The following is a 16723-nucleotide window of genomic DNA, read 5'->3' on the forward strand; positions in this document are numbered from 1 at the left end:
GCTGCTCAACCATACCCTAGACCAGCTCAACCATACCTAGAGCAGCTCCACCATACCCTAGAGCAGCTCACATACCTAGAGCAGCTCCACCATACCCTAGAGCAGCTCCACCATACCCTTGAACAGTTCCACAATACCCTAGAGCAGCTCCACCATATTCTTGAGCAGCTCTACCATACTCTACAGCAACCCCACCATACCCTAGCAGCTCCACCCTTTTCTAGAGCAGCCCCACCATTCTCTAAAGCAGGCCCACCCTTTTGTGTTCCTCTTAGCAATAGAAGGACTCCACCTTATCTGGCCTTGGTGTGTTGAATGGTAGAGAAGGGGGAGATTTTGTCTTTATTTGTTTGGAAAAACATCCTTTTGGGGGGACATATTTTTAAAGGCTTGTGGATCTAATGTCAACAGTAGTTAGTCAGCCTGCTGTGTATAAGAAGCCTGTGTTCCTTTACGGTTTCTGTTGAAGGGTGTTACAAATCTGATGGAATTTGGTGAATGAAAAGAAGAAACTACCCGTTCAGTTAGGTTAGTACCATATCATGGGAGACAGGCCCCCAAGGGATGTAGGGAGCCTACCTCCAGGTAGGAAGTGTGAACCAAGTATTGGTGATAGATGATGGGGAAGAGCATACTGTTTCCTCATTTCTCACTTTGCTTCAAGTGGCAACATGCTGTCAATGGAGCTAATAATAGGTCTACCTAGTGGGCTGGTTCAAATAAAAACAATTTTTTAAAAAGAAAAAGGCAGAAAGCATGCAAAAGGAAGGAACATTGAGAAAATATGAGGTGAGTTCACCCCCATCTCTGCCTAGTAATGTGTGCAGTGACTCAGCCAATCCCCTGGACTCTGTTCCCCATCATTGACATGTGAACCATGCTTTTTTCTGTGTTCATTTAGTAACGTAAGGAAGATTTATTTAAAATTGCATTTTAAGTGTTAGTAAAACCCCAAATAGCATCTTTATTACTTGTAGCTACTTTTGACAACTAACTTTTTTTTTTTAAGATGCAAGACATGATGATTATTAGGAGAGCACCAGTTTTAATTATCACAAAAGTAATGGATTTTGTTACAAAGTTTTCATCAGCTATTACATCCTTTGCTAACATGAGAGGGTTATTTTAATTGGTTGAATTTGTTACTTGAATTTGTTTCTTCTGACATTTTTTAAAACTTGTTGTTTTTTTTTAATCCCCCCCCCCTTTTTTTTAAACCAAATTGTCTTCTAGGCTCTATGACTCCCTGAAGGATAAGAACAATGCTATGTTGGGGGTATTGGTCTCTGGGCCAACCAGGCGTCAGCTCCAACCTGCGAGGCGGAATCGTGGCTGAGCCCCAGGTGTGCCGCTTCGTATCGGACAGAACCATCAAGGAAGTGGCATGTGGAGGAAACCACTCGGTGTTCCTGCTGGAGGGCGGAGAGGTTTACACGTGTGGTGTCAACACCAAGGGGCAGCTTGGCCACGAGAGGGAAGGCAACAAGCCAGGTGAGTGCCACTCCTGACTCGATGGTCAGGATCTTGCTAAGGCAAATGGTCACGCGTCATTCCTTGCCAGGCCCTCTGCTTCGGGGAAGCTTTGGCTCCTTCATGCAGTGCAGTATTCCCCACTGAACTGCGTCTAATTTAAGCTATGGAATGGCAAAATAGAGTTTCTCCTTTTAAACTTATTATACAACATGCAAATCAGGCTTGAGAGGTGATTTTCCCTAGTAATTGAAAGCTAAGACGTGACATTTTTAAACAGGGGCCCTCATGTGATCAGTATCAGTGGTTTTCCTCCCCATTACCTATTCCTTCCTTCATTTCGGCAACATGCTTTTCTGAAGCATTTGGTGCTGAGCACTGTGCAGGATGGTGCGAGCTAAGATGAGGGATGCCAGGATGAGGTAAGCCTGTGATCCCTGTGGCAAGTGCTACGTGGATGTTTGGGTGCCGGCTTGTGACAAGTAGGCTGGGGTGAAATGGAGAGGTGAGGTGGACAGAGCAGGAGGGATGAGTAAATGTTTGACCCTTGAGCATCTGTGTGTGTGTCTAGTGTACCTATGTGTTACTGAGTACTGAGTGTACTTGGGTATAGGTAGACAGGTGTATGTGTTACTGAGTACTTAGTGTACTCAGGGCTGTAGATAGACAGGTCTGTGTGGTGTGTGTGTGTGTGTGTGTGGTGTGTGTGTGTGTGTGTGTTTTCCTGAGTCCTGAGTGTACTCAGGGGTGTAGGTGGACAGGAGTATGTATGTGTGTGTGTGCACACGTGTGTGTGTACACGCCTATGTGTTACTGAGTCCTGAGTGTACTCAGGGGTGTAGATAGACAGGGGTGTGTGTGTGTGTGTTACTGAATACAGAGTGTACGTGGATAGGTGCACCAGTGCTGTGCTGAGTCTCATAATAAGGGGGTAGGAAAGGCAGGAGCTCATCAGTGTCCTTATGTTAGTGCTTTTCATTTATTTCTGACAACTGGGGTGCATTTTCCAGGCTGTCAGGTTACCTCTTTTTCTTCTCACTTTATCATTATAGAACTAGGTTTGACCCTCAGTGGATGTATAGTGTATGTAGATTTGTGACCTTAGAGAGGCGGTGCTGAGGTACGCCTCCTGGACTGTGCTCAGGGTCTGTTAGCACACTTGGGAGCCAGGTTCTTTGCTTCTTGCTGTCCCGTTCACTCAGGCCAGATCAAGTCTAGACAGCAGCTGCACTAAAGAGCAGCCGTGGGGGCTGGAGAAATGCTTAAGAGGATTGCTGATTTCCCCGGCACCCATATCACTGGGCTCAGAACCTCCTGTAACTCCAACTCTAGGGGATCCAGTGCCTTTTTCTGGTCTCCAGGCACACACACAGCCCATACTTGTAGCTGGAGTTTTCCTGCCTGGCCCACAGTCAGGACAAATCTCTCTCACCAGTCAGTCCCACAGTCGCTCAGACCCAACCAAGTAAACACACAGGGACTTATATTGTTTATAAACTGTATGGCCTTGGCAGGCTTCTTGTTATCTACTTTTTTTTTAAATCTTAAATTAACCCATTTTATTAATCTATACTTTGCCACATAGCTCGTGGTTTATCATTACCTTACATTTTCCTTGTCATGGCGGCGGTTGGCAGTATCTCTCTACCCAGCCTTCCACTTCCTACAATTCTCCTCCTCCTTGTCCCGCCTCCCTATCCTTCCTGCCTGGCTACTGGCCAATCAGCACTTTATTTATTTTAATCAATCATTTGACATACAGAACATCCCATAGCACTTCCCCTTTTCTTTTTTTCAAAAAGTAAGGTTTTAACTTTTATATAGTAAAATTTCAGATAACAAAACAATTATCAAGGTCTTGCCTGGACTGCTTGATTGACTGGACATGCAGGACCCATAAAAGGTGACCACTAAACTTTGCTCAACAAAATGGTCCTTCAGGTTCCTGCTTCGCAGAGGAAACTGCCAGACATTCTACAGGACACTGAAAAAAGTGACCAAGAGACTCTAGCCCTGTGGGCTAAAGACAAATGCCCCAGCTTTACAAAGGAACATTAGGTGACTTTCCAAGCTGCCAGCTGTCTCTGTCTACCCTGCAAGACTCCCTAAAGTTGTTTGCATCCTTCTCCCATTTCTCAGATAATAATATATCCTTCTGAGGTTTTGATGTGGTTGAAGACTAGATAGGTATAATAATTTTCCTTAGTTATGATACAAGATAAGTTAGATATAAAACCTTAGACTCATAAATATAAGATAGATAAAAATATTTTGTTTAATTTGCCAAAACAAATAGACTAGATATTGTAACTATAATTCTTGCTTGATAATTGTTTTGTTATATGTAATTTTACTATGTAAGATTTAAAACCTTCCTTTTTTAAAAAAAAAAAAAAAGTGGGGGAGTGCTGTGGATATTGCTCTGTATAAATAAAATGCTGTTTGGCCAGTGGCCAGGCAGGAAGTATAGGCGGAACAAGAGAAAAGAGAATTCTGGGAGGTGGAAGGCTGGGACAGAGGGACACTGCCAGCCGCTGCCATGACAAGAAAGATGTAAGGTACTGGTAAGCCAAGAGCCACGTGACAAAGTATAGATTTATAGAAATGGGCTAAATATAAGAGTAAGAGCTAGACAATGGTAGGCCTGAGCTAATGGCCAAGCAGTTTAAATAATATAAATGTCTGTGTGTTTATTTTACAAGTGGGTTGTTGGACTAACAGGGCTTGGTGGGGGCTGGAGAGAAGGTCTCCAACTACACATACTCACACACAAACATAAATTCACATAATTTTTTAAAAGAGAAAAGACCAGGGATGGTGTCCTGTAACCCCAGCGTCTGTGGGCCTGGAGGATCAGGAGTGCTGCCCATCTGTATTCGTTAAGGGGAATTGCATCAGATGACCTGACTTAAGTTGTTTCCTCCGGATGTTCTTTAGGCTGTGGCACATGGCTATGCCTCACTGTTTCTCTGCCCAAATGCCAGTCTTTAATCGTGACTTCGTGTTGAACATACGAAAACAACAGACTACAGGATTGGTTTTAGAAAGAATTAGGAAGTTTGTGGGGGTTGACAGTGAATGCTTGTAATCTTAGCACTTGAGAAGAGGCAAGAGGATCCAGACTTCAAGGCTGCGCTCAGCTAGGAAGCATGTTGGAGGTCAGCCTGGGCGGTGTGAAACTCTGTCCCCTGCCCCAAATTATGAGGTGTATGAGAATGCTCAGTGGCCTTCCTTTTGTTCACTGTCTGCACCTGAATTCCCACTTGGAAAGCGCCCACTGTGTGCCCATGTGGATGTAATTGCAGCTTTCCTAACACATTGCCCTGATTCTTGGTATTTTAGGGAATGTGTTTGTAGACTATCCACCAATGTCCTTTTATATAATGCATCTAATATGAAGTGTTCAAATGACTGATCATTCTGTACAGTATAATACAGTGAGAAGTGTCAATAATTGATAAATGAGTAAATCATTTATTTTTTACTAATTAGTATATATAGTAATATATGTGTAGTATATATAATACATATATTTTACTGTGTAGTAATATATAACTACCTTGAAGGTGGTGGGAGATTTTTTAGTTTTACTGATGGACTTCTTGGTGGAAAACATTAAAAATGGAGACCTTTTTCTACTTCCTCTTACAACTCACATTAAGCTCGTTAACATCCCATTTCTTCAGGTGAGAGGCACAGTGAATGGCCTACCCACTGAAGCCTGCCCTTCTTAGGGAATGTTCAGACAGGAATTAGGTACCTTGGACTCACCTTACCCCAGTGATTTATGTTTTTACTTTTGTGTGTATTTGTGTGTGTGGGGGGTAGGGGTGTGGGGGGGCATAACTATGGGGGCACATATCTGGAAGCCCAAGTACAACTCTGTAGAGTCAGTTCTTTCTCTCCTTTATGTGAGATTGAACTTGAGCTGTCAGGTTCTTCAGCGAGAGCTTTTCATCTATTGGCCCCATACTCGTCTTGAAGGACTGTGCTCACCTGGCCAGCTCTTGCAGGAGAGTATTCTGGGAACTGGATGATCATTCCCATACTAAAGATAGCAAAGCTGGGGAATTTCAAGCCAGGTAACCTGGTACAGGTATTGCTTATATCATCTGACGCACGTGTCCATTCTGGAGGTGGTTTGTGCTGCTGTTGAATGCAGTATCACCAGGCCCTGCCTCAAGCACCATGAGTCAGGCATGTTCTTTGCAGTTCTCTCTAGCAGTTGAAAAACTTACCTGTCTCTGGACTCTGCGTGAGCTGAGGGTTTGAGAACTGGCCTGGTCTTTTTACTATCAGGAAGTTGGTGTAGCCCTAGACAGGGTTCTTTCTGAGCTTTAGTTCCCCTTTTCTGTTAAAGGAGGAGACTTCTTGTTCTGGTATTGTAGGGTTTTTTTTTTGGGGGGGGGGGGGGGGGTGGGAGGCATTGTTTGTTTTTGACAAATCTTCCGGCTGGTTGTAACTTCTCTGTGAAACCAAACATGACCTTGAACACCTGAGGTCCTGTCTGCCTCCCAAGTGCTGGGATCACATCTTTGTGCAACCCTCACCATTGTTCATGGCCTTGCCTCTGGCAGGTATCTTCACTGTAGAGGTAGGGGTGCACAGATGTCTCACTGCACATCTTAAATGCTGGGGTGGCAGCAGGTAGGAAAAGAAACAGAAGCCGAGTGCCCGGCATCTTTAGAAGATGCTACAGTGAATGGGTGGGAGTGCGGTCTCACGTTCCCAGAGAGCCTCTGGATACAGTTCGTGGAGCTAGTGGCAACCAGCTGGGCCTCTGGAGGTAAGTGGACAGCATGGAGCAACCTTCTGTCTGCTTGGGTTTGAGTTGGGCCAGCACCTGCCACAGCCATGGCTGGGTGATTGCAGAAAAACAGGAACACCAAGAAGGCCTTAGGAGTCAGCCAGGGGTGCTGGTCCTACGGGTGAGCTAACTTCATGGTAAGTCAGACTCCTGTGTAAATTACAAGCGAATCCAGAGACTTCTGCTCCAAGTTAAGCTAGTATGTTAATTAGAAACCCCACAGCAACTGTGGACTAGTGCCTCTGAATGGAGAGACGTGTGGGTGGGTGCCTCCCTCTCTTGCTTGAACTTTTTCATGGTGTTCTAAATCTGGGTCCCATGGGATTTATTTTTAATGAGTGAAAGAGAGAGATCGAGCTTGCTTGCTCTCTGTGCTGGTTGGGGATCTTTACATGGAGAGCTACTTACTAGACAGAGAAGAGCTACAGGGGGCTGCGGATGCACGTTGGTACATGGAACACTTGACCAGCATGCACAGAGTCTGGATCCAGTCTCCCGTCCTGGGGGAAAGAAATGAAGGGGAGGTGTTGTAGAATATTATTTCAAGGTGTGCTACTTTTGTATATGCTCTGGAACGTTTATTTAAGGATGCAAAGATGTGTTTGGTTAAATAAATTCACCTGCGGTCAAGGAGGCTGCGTCAGCAACTAGCTGACAGGAAGTGGTAGTGCGGAGCCAGGTGAGAAAGGGTTTGTAAGAAGGGGCGAGGAGAAGCAGGAGGGCTTTTTGGAGGACGCCAGCAAGGAGAGGAGGTGAGCTACTTGCTGTTCAGCCTCTCTGAAGAGCAGAATTCCACCTTAACCTTTGAACCTTGAGTTCTTTAGAGGGAGAGAGATTTACTTAAGTTCCCTTTGTAGCTTTCCGAGAGTTGGAGCTGGAAGGAATTCTGTTAGGCCCTTGTGGCCTAGCTGCTGCTGGTGGTGGCGGAGTTGCAGTTGCTGATTCAGATAGCTGTGGCTTAAAAGGCAGCAGCCATTTGAAAAAAAAAAGACAGCAAGGAGGGACCTCGTTTTCCTGGGCCCTTCAAGTGGCACTCAGGAGGAAGCTGCATGGAAGCCCTTTGCCGAGAGGGTGTTCGTGAGGGCCAGGTGGAGATTTCAGCTCACATTACAATTGCCTTTGGAATATGAAGTTGTCTCCGAAATGAGTATGTGATGATGTACTTCAGGGCTTTGAGAACGTGATGAGAAGTAAGTTGGAGTTATTCTGTTGGCTCTAAGATCTTAGATACAGAAATAGTTAATGTGCCCTTTTCTGGGCTGCAAAGAATGTGAGCATGGAGTCTTATTTTTTTTGTCGATATTCATTACACTGACATCATCTACAACAGTGGAGATGCAGATGTTTGGTGCAGCCATGGAAGACTCTTTGCTTTGCCTTAAAATTTTTATGTCTTGAAAATCCAGTGACTCAAGGAGCTATTGACTCTGACCTGTCAGGGAGTAAGGTTGGGTGGTCTCAGGACGGAGGTCCTTGGTTTGGCATTGTGCCTTCAGCCCGTCTGGCTGGTTGTTAAGGTTGTTTACCGCTTTGCCGTTAACTGAAATGGCACCTGGACTTGGCTTTTTGACATATTCTATAGATACTCCATGATGATTTTTTTTCCTCCTTGAGATTATGTTTGGCTGTAGATGCCCCTGAGGCTCCATGTTTTCTTCAGACTGTCATTTTTCAACTTCTCAGATCAGTAATGCACCTCCGTCTCTGTATGTGACCAGAAGGGGTGATTTCTTTTTGAAGAATTATTATGTGTATGTGTGTATATGCACAGGGTTATGTGCCCATGAGTGCAGCTGTCCTTTGAGGCCACAAGAAGGCCTCGGAGGCCCTAGAATGCAGTTACAGGTGGTTGTGAACTGCCCAGTGTTAGTGTTGGGAACCTAATCAGGTCTTCTGCAAGAACAGTACATGCTAGTAATCAGCATTCAGACAGTAATATGTGGGTACTTCAAGGATAGGCCAAATATGGCTATGCCAGGAGTCTGTCTAACTGTCTAAGGAGTGGAGGGTTATTGCTTAGGTGTATGTGTGTGTGTGAGAGACACATCCATTTGCAAACAGGCCAAGACACAGGCCTGGAATAACTGGAAGTATTTTCCTAACAACTTACTAAGTTTCATCCAAACCCACTGTCCAACTATCCTGGGACCTGGTTCTTCTGCATTGTGCCTTTCCCTTCTCTCTTCAGCCTACATTCTCATATTGACCTCCCCCTTCCCTCCCCAATGAGATGGCTCTACTGATTAGAGACAGTAGATTATAGTAGGATTATTACTGACTCCTTTGTGTCCTTGTCCACAGTTTATTCATAATTTCATAAGACATAGAGTTACAGAACTGGTGGTATAGGGAGACTTGTGTGTTCCCTGTCCTTTGTAGTAAAGCAAGCAATCAGGATGAGTTTCCCCGCTCAAATTATATTTTATAAGCAACTTAATTTGTAAGTGAAAGATAAGTAAATATTGAAACTTTTTCATGAGCTCATGTTGTTTGTGCTCATTAACTGTTGCTTCAGCTGTCAGCATCCCACCCCTTACTTCCTTCATACGCACTGATTTCCACAGATGCGATTTTGGCGTAAGCCAGTCCTCGTGTTATTAGGGATGTCTGAATTTGTATAAATACCTTTTAACCTTTCTTCCTGTCTTGAATAGGCAGGAACTGTGGTGGGTGCAATAGGTTTGATTGAATTTGACTCTGTTAGACTTCTAATTTTGTGTAGACATCCTGTGAACCTTTTATAGCGAACCCCAAGGGTGACAGTTTATAACAAGTCTCTAAATGTCATGTTTGAGTCATAGCTAGGATCCTTTCTTTGCACTTCCTGGTTACTTTCTTCCTTTCCTGTAGGGAATTTAAGCCAATTCACACACATTTTGTATTCCATCTAAGCACGTCCATAATGCCGTCACAGAATGGAATGACTCTGCTGTTTGATGAATGAGGTTTCTAAAGAAGAATGTCCAAAGGCCTCAGTTCCCAGAACCATGACTACTGCTGCTGTTAGACTTTCAGCTGGGGTGTTTGGTTTCTCTTGGCATTTGAAGGATGTGACAGTACTTGGTGAAAAGTGTGCTAGCTGAGCTGAAGGAGACAGAAGCGATCCTGTACTGACTCCATGTTATTGAAGTGTGTAACTCTGATGTAAAAGGCAGAAGTCACCATAGGAAATGTCTGGATTCAATACTGCACTTGCTGGGCTCCCCTTGTTTCCCATTTGAGTGGCAGGTGGCCCGGGAAGCTGCATAACCCTCTCTGATGGGGATGATGATGATAATCAACCCAATGCTCTCATCTTTAGTGGGCGGGTGGACCACCTTCTGGTGGGGTTGATCAAAATTTACTAACTTCTGCCTGTGACAGTCATTCTGCTTTCTTTAAAGACAGTTGAGGTTCTAGAAAATAATACTTATTAATTAGCATGCATCTTTACTTGAGGAGTTATTGGTGTTTTGTGATCAGCATTATTTTAGAAAATAAACAGTGGCTTGCATTGAAGAGGCTCTGCTTACTTGTCATTGAGAGAGTGTTTATACCTATTCGAAGCTGTCATCTATGCTATGATTAGCTTTTTAAAGCACACTAATCCTCATGATGGCTCTAAATTAGGTCAGTATTACTGTCTAAAGTATAAAGTATATGTAAAGGATAAAAGAGTTGAGTTTGGGATGACAATTGGGTTTTAATAATTCTAGGATGTTTGTCCATAGACACCTTTAACAGAAGATTTCTTTATTTTTATTTCATGTGTGTGAGTTAAGTGTTGGCCTGCCTTTGTGTCTATGTACTACTTGTGTGTCTGGTGTCCACAGAGATCAGAGGAAGGTGTCAGATCCTGTGGAGCTGGAGTTACAGGTGGTTACAAACCACCATGTGGGTGCTGGGAAGGAACCAGGGTCCTCTGCAAGAACAGCCAGTGCACCTTACCGCTGAGCCACCTCTCCAGCCCCCACACAAACATCTCAGGCTGAATAGGCCTTCCTGATAGGATTTGATTCTCAAGTTGTTTCTCTTGTTTAGATTTACTTTCTGTTCATCCTCATGGAAAAAAAGAAAGAGGATATGAGCCTGACCACAGAGAAGCTTTCATTTTTTAACCTACTAGCTAAACACTAACTATAAATATGGTACTTTGTTAAAAGGTAGGGAGAGACAATTCTCCATTCATTGATAGCACCATTAGACAACTGTTGTTAGCTGCATGCTTCATGAACAATGTACATTGGCATGTGTGTGCACATATGCATGTGGAGGCCAATGTTACATGTTATCCTCAGAAACATTGCCTTTTTCCTTTAGGACTGGATCTTTCATTTGTATGGAGCCCATCCACAGGGCCCAGCTGACTGGTCAGCAAGCCCACGGATCCTCCTGTGATGCAGTCAAGGAGGTCATTATTTAGACATTGTGTTGTTTGTGTACCCCAGCCATTAGAATCATAAACCTTTTTACTTTATAAGTTACCCAGCTTTAAGCATTTTGTTGTAACATCATGAAACTATAAGACAGTTCTATTACACAGTAGAAATTTCAATGTATATTTTAGTAATATTAGATAATTTGTCAAGTGTTGGTACATGTAATAGACTACCAACCAGCTCCCAAATCATGATATGGAGACTTATTACTAGTTATGAATGCTCAGCCTAATCTTAGCTCTTATTTTAATCCGTTTCTCTTTGTCTGAGTCTTGCCTCAGGGCTTTTTAACCTTTCTCTATTTCTATATGTCCTACTTTTGCTACTTCCTGGGTCTGGCTGGCGGCTGGCGGCTGCTTGGCTTCTGGCCCCACGGATGTCCTTCTCCTCCCTCTTTCTTTCCTCCTCCTTCTCCCTGCCCGCTAGCCCCACCTATCCCTCTTCTGCTTAACTATTGGCCATTAATTTTTTTTTTTTTTATTAGACCAATCAGGTGCCTTAGGCAGGCAAGGTGAAACAAATGCAACAGATCCTTACATAATTAAACGAATACAGCACAAACAAATGTCACACATCTTCACATCAATAACAAAGGCAGCAGAAAGAAATGTAACATACCTTCACACAGCTAAAGTAATATTCTGCAGCATAAACAAATGTAACACATCTCTGCCTAGCTAAAATAATATTCCAAAATAGGACCATTTACTTAGAATAGTTTACAAAGAATTTCAAAGAGCTGTAAAGTATCTGCCAACTAAATATGCAGGCTGATATATTAAGAAGCAACCTAGATCCATCAGAATCAAGAGTTTGTCATCATAAATTTTGGGGGTCCCTGCAAACACTTAATGGTCATCAGGGAAATGGTCATCAAGAGGCAAGAAGGAAATCTGGTTCAACATGATTTAGTTAGCCAGTGCTGGTTCAAACCTCTAGAGTCTAATACCAGGCACTTATTTTGGCCATATTTAAGTGCAGTACAATTTTGGACAAGTTTGCTGATGACAATTAATTCAGTCCCATGTGTATAATAAAGCTTAAGACATGTTTCCATTGAAACTCTTTAGAAAGTACACATGGCTTCTTCCATGAAGCAGAGTTCTGTTGGCTTACAAACAGTGCTCAAGATAAGGGTTTAGGGAGAACTACTGTGGTAAACATAATACCTGTGGGAGTCAGGATTGGCCTGGCCATAAGAGAACAGAACTCACTTAGGTTGTGAGTACATATGATATGTCTCATGAGGATGGTTTTATGGACTGAGAAGCAATACCCAAGATGCAGTGCAGGAAGGTCTGGGATAAGCAAATACAATATTCAAGGGGATTTGGATGAAGCTTGGCACTACAGACAGCAAAAGATCATCAGGTAATAAACTATAATAATCCCCAGCATCCCAGGTGGAAGACAGGTAAACATCTTCTTCCTTTGAAGAGATAAACATGCATGTTTAACTTTTCCTGGTTTCCCTAGTGCAGAGGGTCCAGCCTTCTGCAGGTCAGAGAGACTGGAAACAAGATGCAGAGTTGGTGAGAAAAACATAGACTTCTTTTTTAAGGGATAAAAGATTTTTTTTTTAAATGTATTAGTCTTTTTGTCCTTGGTCTACTGTTTCTTGTTTGTTCTGTTCTTCTACCCCGATGTTTCCCTTCTGCTTCCCGATGACTGACTTCTACACTACTTCCTGATGTCTTCCTTTTTGTGTGTTTTCGTCTTTGTCTTTCCTGGTGTGTGTTTTCCTTCTCTCTTCCTATTTTTTCCCTTACAGTTTATATACTCCAGCAGAATCTTCCAAGCAATATGAAGTTACAGTGTAGTTACATTTTGTTTTTTAAGTGAATAACTATAATGAATACAAGTATAAAACAGCATGTTTTTCATATTCCTTACATGATTAAACATTCTGGTGAAAAAGAAGACTTCTCATAGATCAGGAGCCTTTCAATTATAACTGTTTACATAGGCAGTAGTTTTTGTAATTGTCAGAAAAAACAGGTGACTAGTTTCACTTTTCATATTTTAGAGTCCTGTCCAGTTACCTTAACTAACCATTCAATTCTTTGTTTTCTAGTTACATGAAGTCAATTGTTTAAAGCTTTGTTTTAGCTATGATGAACCAAAACCCGTGAACATATTTCCCAGTATCAAAAAGAACTTGAGTTAACTCCTGAGACTCAGTTGTCCTTAATCACTAACCTAAACCATAGTCTATACTATTCCTCTGGAGAAACTTGTAAATCCTAGCTATGTGACATTTCCTTGTTATTATTTTTTATTCTCTGCAGCCTCTGCTTTATCAGGGGCAGGGGTAGCACCTTTAACAGTACAGCTTAAGAGGAAATCATCTTCATAATAATCCACAGTAAAAATGCCCAGTAGAACAGGATATTTCCATGAGATAATCACACTACATTAATGGCAGTGGGGATCCCCACACCCATTCACATCATGCCAGGTACAAGAGAAATGGCAGCAGCAAACATATAAAGGCACAGCAATAGCAAGAGATATTCTAGAGTTGAAGCCCTCGGGGCCTTGGCTATCCGAGATTCACCCACAGTGCCTTTCATTCTGGTGGCAATCTCCTGAAGTCAGTTGCCAGCTGCTGCTCCTCTGACATGGCCATCAGCACCCTAGTGGTTATCTGTGTGCACAAGAACCTCTTACCTTCTCCAATAAATGAAAGATTATCAAAATTGCCAAGCTACAACATCACTACTGCAACACAAAACTTCAGAATTAAGTGGTATTTTTACTCATTGAAGTTACAGAACATTGACAATGTATTGACCAAAGGCCGAAGCTGCAACTTCTCAGAGCTTCTAGAGTGCATGTGTCCTGTAGCTGTTAACCTTATTAAAGATCAGACTTCAGTACTTGACCTGGCCTATCTTAGACCTACTTAACTATGGGGCAACTTACTTTGGTATGTTTAGGGCTTTATCATGTAGCATGTGGTGAACTGCCCTAGGTAATCTTTACAGGTATAAATTCCATCCCCACCTAGTCTTTAAACTTCTAAAGGGTAGGAATGGACCAAATTTGTTGTGCTCCAACAATATCTAAACAGTGAGACCAACAGTCCAGTTACTTAGGAAATGTCTGCCCAGTGACTTTCCCTCTCAGTAGCTATCCACTGCTACAAGCTCCTCAGTCAGTATGTGAGGATCCTCTCCCTCCTCCACGCTGGGATTTTTAACTCTTGATCTTGTGCATGTAACCACAGTTGCTTTGAGTTCATGCATTCAATATTCATGTGATGTGCAGAGCTGACCATCTTCTGGGTCTTATGTTCTTTCTGCTCTTTCCTCTAGGATGGTCCCTCAGCTTTAGAGGTATATGTGTAGGTCACACTTCATAGAGATGTCTCGTCTATAGCTGAGCACTCACAGTCTTTCATCCTCAGCGTTTTGAACAGTTAGTAGTTTCTGCATTTACCACTACCGACTACAGCGAGAAGCTTCTCTGACCAAGGTAGAAACAGCCAAATATATGGACATAGCATAAATATTTAGATGGCAGTTTGACAACATGAAAGCAAAACAGCATCTATAGATTCTACCCTAAGGCCTATGGCTTGCCTAACCATGTGTTTTGACCATGTTTATAGTGCCAGGCATGAAGTCCCTTTTGTGGAGCAGACCTCAGATCTCATCTAGAGTGTGGGTGTTTAGCATGCATGCCACTGTGGCGCCAGTGGGTGCATCTTGCCTGGAGGTTTGTATTGTAGGATGAAGGGTTTGGTGTTAGCTAAGCCTGTGGTTGGTACCTTTTCTTCTCCAGCACCCTGCATAGTGTTTATTTCCTCTCCACCTGCACCTTTCTGCTGTTAACCTCTTTCCATGCCCCTAGTGATCTCCCACATTGTCTCTGGTAACCACTACTCTGCTCTATTTCTGTCAAATCAACTTGCATAGCTCCCATATTTAGGTGAGAACCTACAATGTTTGTTTTGTGCCTGATTTATTCACCTAACATAATACTTATAAGCTCATCATTTCCCTATACCACAGAATTCCATCCTTTTTATGGATGAATAATATCTTACTATGCAAAAATTCCAAATTTCCATTATCTGCACAGCCATTGTTGGGTACTTAGTTTGATCGTTTGTACCTTGGCTGTTGTGTGTCTCTCAATATATCACCCTGTTTTTTCCTGACCTGCTAAGCTTCTGCCTAGAAATCTGTCACTCTAATTCTGTTATATGTGGCTTGAAAATTGTTCTTACTTCTTTTAGAAGTTTCCCTTTGTCTTTGACTTTTGACTAAGTTAAATCTAATTGGAGTTGTGATACACTTGTCTTTCCTGAATATTGGCAAGTTTAGTTCTCATTAAATAGATATCAGGTGCCTTTTTCCATTTCCTTTTCTTCCTGTGCAGTTGCGATGGTTTATTTCTTTAAGGCTGTTCTATCAGCTTTATTTCTTCCTTGTTTGTTTGTTTTCATTTTGAGAGAGCATCCAGCTATCCCTGAACTCCCAACCCTTTGCAGCTCCCTCTTTAGTACTGACATCGTAGGCAGGTATTCCATGCTTAAGTGCGGCATTGATATTTACTTATTTATTTCCTTCCTCTCTAAATGAGTCAGTTTTTTGACTCAATTTTACATTCTCTTGCTTGATCTAGTCCGGTGCTGTGGCTCTCAATTATATTTTTTATCTCATTTGTTGGATTATTGGTTGGTTATGGTGTGTTCACGTCAACCCTGTATGTCTAGGCTGTCGATGTTTGTAGTGGTGGTAGTGTAGTACAGTTTTGCTGAGGGTGACCCTCCTTACCTGCAATACTGGCTTTCAGGTAGGCATTGGCATATATAGCCACTTGCTGTGTGTCAGCTTTTATGATGTGCAAATCTACCTGTTTCCCGGGAGTCAGCTGGGATTACAGCCTTTCTTGTCAGCCTTAGGCCCTCAACCTCTGTTAGGTGCTGCAGTCACCCATGTAACTGTGGTGGGATGAGAGAAGAGATTCAAGACAGAGATATATTGTAGCTTCTGGCTTCCAAGGTAGTACACCTGGTTACAAAGTGGCAGAGAACTGGGTTCATTTTCCCAGAGTGAAATTCTCCTATTTCCTGGCTGGGTACAAACACAAATGTGTTTTGGACCTTAGTGGAGAGAGGTATTTAGACTTCTGGATATTTTGTGGATGGGAGGAAGGGGGTCTCATTGTTCCCGGTGGAATTTCATGTATTCCCTTTGCTTTTAAGAATATGCCTCATTCCTATTCACATTTGAGCTTCTTCAGTTCAATATGTCCACATAGTAAATCTGCAGAATTCTCTCTGCATAGATATATACATATATGTCTATATATGTTCAGGGTATACCTGAGGATATACGTGCTACTGTAGGCATATATGCTGCCTAGTATAGCTAGAATCTGTATTGATAACATTTAGAAATATACAGTGTTGAACAACAGTCCTCGATCTCGAACATCTTTAGGAAATAGGGCTGGGATAGCTAGAGAAGCTGCACCCTTCAAGGTGAATTACAGTGGTAAGACACTCAAATTTTGGTGGCAAACAGATAGATTAAAAAAAGAAGAAGATAAGAATTGGGGCCAATGAGATTGCTCAGTAGGTAAAGGTGTTTGACGACCTGAGGTCTAGCTAGCCCCAGGACCCACGTGGTGGAAGGAGAGAGCTGACTCCCCAGAGCTGTCCTCTTGACGATCACACACCTGCTGTGGAACTTATTGCCTGTGTGCACACATACACACATTAAGTGTAACACAAATTTCAAGAATGGAAAAATCTGGAGAGCAGAGGATAGGGAAAAGACTACCTTGGCACACTGCAGAAAACAGAGTGAGCGACAGAGGTCATAGACTGAGGGAAAGAGAAAGCGTCTCGGAAGGCATATATTATATCAGTTAAGAACAGATGTGCGTGCGTGTGTGTGTGTGTGTGTGTGTGTGTGTGTGTGTGTGTGTGCATGCATGTGCAGGCCAGAGGTCGACACAGGAGTCCTCTATCACTCTCCATCTCACTATTTTGAGACAGGTTCTCTGCATCCAG

The 16723-nt window shown here is 42.8% G+C and overlaps 1 pseudogene; it reads left to right on the forward strand.

Moving 5' to 3' along the window:
• The first annotated feature begins 1237 nt into the window (after positions 1–1237).
• Positions 1238–16723, forward strand: part of LOC118576247 — a 31772-nt pseudogene continuing 16286 nt past the window's right edge.

The sequence above is a fragment of the Onychomys torridus genome, unplaced genomic scaffold, assembly GCF_903995425.1.
Source record: "Onychomys torridus unplaced genomic scaffold, mOncTor1.1, whole genome shotgun sequence".
Taxonomy (NCBI): domain Eukaryota; kingdom Metazoa; phylum Chordata; class Mammalia; order Rodentia; family Cricetidae; genus Onychomys; species Onychomys torridus.